We start from the raw sequence: 6,718 nt of genomic DNA, 5'->3' as shown, positions 1-6,718 counted from the left end.
TCACTGCAACCTCCACCTCCCGAGTTCAAGCACTTATCCCTGCCTCAGCCTCCTGGGTACTGGGATTACAGGCGACCGCCACCACGCCCAGCTAATTTTTGTATTTTTTAGTAGAGACAAGGTTTTGGCATGTTGGCCAGGCTGGTCTTGAACTCCTGACCTCAGATGGACCCATCCACCTCGGCCTCCCAAAATGTTGGGATTACAGGCATGAGCCACCGCGCCTGGCAGTCTTTTTTTTTTTATGGTGAGTGCACAGTGGTGAAGATTTCAATAACAAGTGGCACAGGTCAGCGTCACTGTCCAGATTTCCACTGAGATGCGTTTCATCTATCCTTGCTTTTGCATCATCCATGCAAATATTCACATGGTGACACCCCATCTTAGTCTGATTATGAAGTTTTGACCTCACAGACCTCCAGAAAGGGTCTCAGGGACCCTTGGGCACCTGTGGGATGATGTCTTGTGAACTGCTGGACTAGCACTAGAGAGAGACATCTTAATGTCAGCCTCTTTGTAGGAGCAGACAGGGTGTTTTCCGGTAGACATCTTGATGTCAGCCTCTTTGTAGGGGCAGACAGGGTGTTTTTCAGGCAGATGGGCCCAATAGGGCCATTAGCTGGGCCTGGTCCATTTACAGCAAACTTATTTCCCCCTGCATCTCCTGGGCCATGTTTCCTGGGGACAAACCCGTCTTTCCTAGGAAGAGCTCACTCACATTGGATGTCATAGAGGCCCAGAACCGAACCGTCAGTGATGCCAAACTGGATGCTATGTGAGGACAGGCTTGGCATCAGGAAAGGCTTTGGGAGGATGTGGAGGAGAAAGTAGTCAGTCTTGAGAGACGAGAAGGACTTCTTTGGGCAGAATGTGGGGGAAGATATTTTAAATTGTGAGCATTGCTTGAGGATAGGTACCAGTTCTGAAGTGTGAAACCCACCGAGGAGACAGGAGATGTGTAGTTCAAGTAGTGGTGCTCCGGCTGGGTGCAGTGGCTTATGCCTGTAATCCCAGCACTTTGGGAGGCTGAGGCAGGTGGATCATCTGAGGTCAGGAGTTCGAAACCAGCCTGGCCAACATGGTGAGACCCCATCTCTACTAAAAATACAAAAATTAGCTTGGTGTGGTGTAATCCCAGCTACAAAAATTAGCTGGGTGCTCCTGTAATCCCAGCTACTCAGGAGGCTGAGGAGGAGAATCGCTTGAACTCAGGAGGTGGAGGTTGCAGTGAGCTGAGATTGCGCCACTGCACTCCAGCCTGGGCTACAGAGTGAGACTCTGGACTTTATTCAGTGGACAATAGGAACTTCATGAAACATACAGGTGATTTCTACATTTAACACAAATCCCTATTTCCCTAATAACAAAATCATTTAAAGTACCCAGAGTACTTAAACTTCTAGGAATGCTGATGAAATAGGCACATGTCTAGTTATAATATCTGATTTATTACTTTAGTTACACATACATAGTTAAAATAACATTATATATATTACATTAATACAAAATATTGCTTTTTTCCCATTGTCACATTTCAAGTAACAATTTTATCCACTCTCTACATGCATCTTGGACATCAACATCTTCCTGACACCTAGAGTCCATTGCTTAAAGTGTATCTGTGTATCTTCTTCACATGAATCTAACATGTCTGAGGTGCAGCGCTTCTCAAATACATGTCTGACTCACTGGAAAGTTTGACCCAAGTCACCACATTAGGACCGCCCTCCCCGACCCCAATTTATCATGTAGATGTATTTGTAATCCTTACGATAAAATCACTTATTCTTCCTTCCCCTCTAATCCACTCCAACAGGAGGACTCTATAATGGTACAAAATGTCACTGTTTGAGGTTGTTGTGGGTAGTGTGTGAGGAGAAACCGGAGGTAGAGCAGTTGCAGGGGATCACCGAGTTTGGATACGGGTGCAACCGAGGAGTGAAACGCCAGTCTTGGGAACAGGCCAGATTGTTGGGCAGACTCTGCCATCATGGACAGTGATGTTCCTGGGGTGGGAAGGAAGTGAAGAAACCTGGGAGTGGTAGATGGAAGACTTGGAGAAACAGGAAGGAGCGGCCTGGAGCCGAGCAGATGGCAGAAGTGAAAGGGTGGTTTCAGGTGGCAAGGCTGTGGAGGACGGGGCGCAAGGCTGTGGAAGCAGCACTAGCCGGGAGTGGGTGCTACGGACAATGATGAGGTGTGGGGTAGGGAGTCAAGACTGGGAAGAAATGGTGTCTTGAGACTTGCAGAATGGGCAGGTCCTAGAGAAAGACTGAGACGGTCACAAAGTCTATAAACTGCAGGGTTGAGGGAGGGCACCTAAACTGCCCCCAGCAGGTCCCTTACTGTCTAGTAGCACTCATCCCATTAAGTGGTCATTGCTTGCTTTCTGGACTGCAAGGAGGGCAGGCAGTGTTTGTCCTGGATACTGCTGTATCCCCAGCAACTACAACAGGCATATAGCAGGCCCTCGGGAAATACATACCTGATGAAGAAATAGAGGGAGGAAGGAAGAGGGAAAGAAAAGACTAAAGTATGAGCATACTCTGGGAGAGACTTGAAAAGAAGGTCAATGAAGGAGAGACAGGCCAGGAAAGGCACAGTTAGGACCTCAGAGGGAACTGAGGACCTGAGGTACAAACGGAAAGAAAATGAACCAGACAGGATTTGTGTGAAAAGTTCCACTGGGATCTTGGGTATGATTCCAACAGTCACGAGTCTCAGCCCGGACTGTCAAGGGCGCTGTTCCCAGCAAAGAGGCTGGGGAGCTGATGACTATGGGGCTGAAATTGGTCTGTGGCCTCTTCTAAGCCTCATCCCAGCAAGAGACTTGCTTTGATAGCCTTAGATCTGCCCAGGCTCCCAGAGACTGCAAAACTGTTAGGGTATTCTCAGCTTTGATAAACATCTGAATAATAGTAAAGGATTTATGTGCTTGTTTGGGTGACTCATAAATAATAGATCTCAAACTACATTTCTGTGTAGCATGGTCATTCCCAATAAAAGGGAATGAAAATATTCATTTCCCAACTCACAGGAAAGATTTTAAGGCAGTGGTTCTTGAAAGTGTGGTCTCCAGAGCAGCGGCATCTGGGAATTTGTTAAAAATGCAAATTCTTGCCTGCAATCCCAGTACTTTGGCAGGCTGAGGTGGGTGGATCACGAGATCAGTTCACGACCAGCTTGGCCAAAATGGTGAAACCCCGTCTCTATTAAAAATAAAAAAATTAGCTGGGCATGGTGGTGGGCACCTGTAATCCCAGCTACTCAGGAGGTTGAGATAGAGAACTGCTTGAACCCAGGAGGTGGAGGTTGCAGTGAGCCGAGATCGCGCCAATGCACTCCAGACTGGGTGACAGAGTGAGACTCTGTCTCAAAAAAAAAAAAAAAAAAGAAAAAAAAAAGGCAAATTCTTGCACCATTCCAGACCTACTAAATTAGAAACTTTGGGGGTTACGCCCAACAATGCAAATTTTCACAAGTCCTCCAGGGGATCCTGATGCATGCGAAAATTTAAGAACCACTGCTTTAAGGTAGATAGATGGGATATTTTCCATTTTAGAGTGAATCCCTCTAATTTTTTCTGCAGTTTTTGATATCTTCTATACTTGTCTGTGGTGAGTACCAATAAGCGCAAAAAGAGAGAAGGAAGAGAACATTTGCAGGACAGCACAGTTGTAAGAGGGCAGTCTCCCCTGGCCGAAACCCTGGAGAAATTCCTTTACCTCTTAAGCCTGTCTTCTCCTTTGTAAGAAGGGAAAAAATGGCCAGGCATGGTGGCTCACACCTATAATCCCAGCACTTTGGGAGGCTGAGATGGGAAGAGTGCTTGAGGCCAGGAATTCAAGACTAGCCTGGGCAACATAGTGAGACCCTCTCTCTAAAAGAAAAAAAAAAAAATTGTTTAAAGAAGGGAGAAAATCGGCCGGGCGCAGTGGCTCACGCCTGTCATCCCAGCACTTTGGGAGGCCGAGGTGGGTGGATCATGAGGTCAGGAGACCGAGACCATCCTGGCTCACATGGTGAAACTCCGTCTCTACTAAAAATACAAAAAATTAGCCAGGCGTGGTGGCGGGTGCCTGTAGTCCCAGCTACTTGGGAGGCTGAGGCAGGAGAATGGCATGAACCCAGGAGGCGGAGCTTGCAGTGAGCCGAGACCACGCCACTGCACTCCAGTCTGGGCAACAGAGTGAGACTCTGTCTCAAAAAAAACAAAAAAAGACGGGAGAAAATCAGTACTTACAAGATTATCATAAGGATCAAATGAGACGCTGCCTGGCACACAGTGTTTACTCATTATCCTGATTATTATTACCACTGCAGAACTCGGGAGCTGATTACTTAATTGAATTAACTCAACAGCTAGCTAGGATTTTCCAAGGTTGTGATTTTACATTGCATGCATATAGTAACTGTACAGTAGTCTTGTTTTTAAGAATTCACATGTCCCAAAGCTCTGCAGAGCCATGGAGCTGAGACTGACTTTAGGCCTCTTCTAAGCCTTACTCTAAGGTAAGCCCTGTTCAGAGACTTGCCTTGATGGTCTCAGGCATCAAGATGCTGACATATTGTCAACCAGGGGCTCAACACCTGAGGAAAAAAACCTCCAGTCTTGCAGGAAGTGAACGGAGTGGCACAGCAACTGGTCCTTGTGGAAAGATGAGGCTGACAGGACAAAGAAGGGGGACCTCTCTTCAGGCTCCCCCTCTCGGCTGCAGCTCTCCCTATGGGTCTATAGCAGGAGAGCCTGATGATTTCCAGTAGACCTTGGTGGGTAAGAGAGCTAAATCAAGGGCTCAAAAGACCATCTTGAATAAAAAATGCCAGCACAGTTTAGCTGCTATCCCAACTTCCATCACCTCTTCAGTAGAATGCAAGCTCCAAGGTGTCTGCAAGTTTTATTCCTTCCTGTGTCCCTGTCAACAGTGCCTGGCACTTACAGGGTGACTGAATGGGTGAATTTACTAAACCAACAGTTACATAATTAGAAGAAACAAAAGGTACTCTTTGCCAAGAGAAAACTAAGAAAAACTTGAAAGCAGTGTGGTGCTTCCTTCAGCTGGAGCCTCTTTCCAAGTTGTATGGTGTGTGGAATTCTTACTGTGATGTGGGAGAGGCCAGCTTGGGGTCACTTAGGGATGAGTCTGAAGGCACAGTCAATATACAGGACTCAGCTGAAGCTGGGGAAATGGCACAGTTGTTGCAATCATCATCTCTCATTTGCTTCTTGGTAAATCCCAGCTCCTTTCAAGCTGAAACTAAGCCCTCTCTCTAGGCTCCTTGCCCACAGACTGGGCCAGTCCAACAGGTGCTTCAGTGGTACAGGGGGTGGGGTGGGGAAAGAGATGCACTATCACCTTTAGGCAAGGGGCTGAACGCATCCAGGTGAGTTGTGACATCCTGGATGTGCCAGAGCAGGCAGTTTGAGAGGAACAGACTGAGGAAATACTTGTTTATATAAAGTTACTAAGGCAGGAATACCCACCCTCCTGTGCCAAGCAAGCCAGTGGGCAGCAACCCTCCCTGAATATGAATGCCCTCGGGGCCTTTACTCAAATTGCTCCCTCCAATGTCCTTTATTGGACATCACTGGCCATCTCCACCTGCCCAGAATCCACGGTATCACCGGTCCTACTCTGCCCCATTCCCAGTCCTGCCCAAGCAGAAGGGCTTCCTTTAGTGCTCGATGTTAACCCGGAGAGGGCCTCAGTGGGTAAGTATTAGTGTGGGCCACCCAAGTTGTAAGCTTGAGGGGTTTTACTGGGGTTTCTTCCCACTTTATGGTTCCAGCAAAGGCCAGAGACCTTGCCTAAATTGGCAGGTATTTACAAATTTTGTAAAAATGATCTCTCCTGCCAAACTTCTACCAGTACTCTAACCAAAAAACTTTCTATTTCTGGGTTTATTACGATTGCTAAAAGTGGTTATAATCCTCATTAGTCTTTGGAAGGATCTGAGAAGCATGAAAAGGCACTGGCCTAGGCCTGAGTTCTAATGGTGATCATCTCACAAGCCAGGGACTTCTCCCTTTCCTGGGCCTCTGTAACTGCTTGTTATAAAAACAGGAGGTGTCGTGTAGGTCCATTAGGTTAGGACACCACTTTGAGAGAATACACATGATGACTAAGTAAAGTTTACTAAAGAAAAATTATTCTCCAGAAATCAGCAGTACTTTGCAGACATGCTGAGTGTACATAATCATTAGGAATTAGAGCAGTCTGGCAGTATTTTAGCCAAACTCCTTTTGGTTGCACGTAATTAAAAAAAACTCACTTCAGACTGGTTTCAAAAAATCAAAAAACACACCGGGTGCCGTGGCTCACGCCTATAATCCCAGCACTTTGGGAGGCCGAGGCGGGCGGATCACCTGAGGTTGGGAGTTCAAGACCACCCTGACCAACACGGGAGAAACCCCTCTTTACTAAAATACAAAATTAGCCAGGCATGGTGGCACATGCCTGTAATCCCAGCTACTCAGGAGGCTGAGGCAGGAGAATCACTTGAACCTGGGAGGTGGAAGTTGCTGTGAGCCGAGATCGTGCCATTGCACTCCAGCCTGGGCAACAAGAGCGAAACTCCATCTCACAAAAAAAAAAAAAAAAAAAAAAAAAAAAAAAAAAAAAATAATTTTATAAAAAAAAAAAAAAAAAAATTACAACAACAAAAAAAAAAAAAATAAAAAAAAAAAAAAAAAAAAAAAAAAAAAAATTAATTAATT

The sequence above is a fragment of the Rhinopithecus bieti genome, unplaced genomic scaffold (assembly GCF_001698545.2).
Source record: "Rhinopithecus bieti isolate Rb0 unplaced genomic scaffold, ASM169854v2 scaffold_28081, whole genome shotgun sequence".
NCBI classification, from domain to species: Eukaryota; Metazoa; Chordata; class Mammalia; order Primates; family Cercopithecidae; genus Rhinopithecus; species Rhinopithecus bieti.
The sequence above is the reverse complement of the archived record's forward strand: the minus strand, read 5'-3'. Positions refer to the sequence as shown.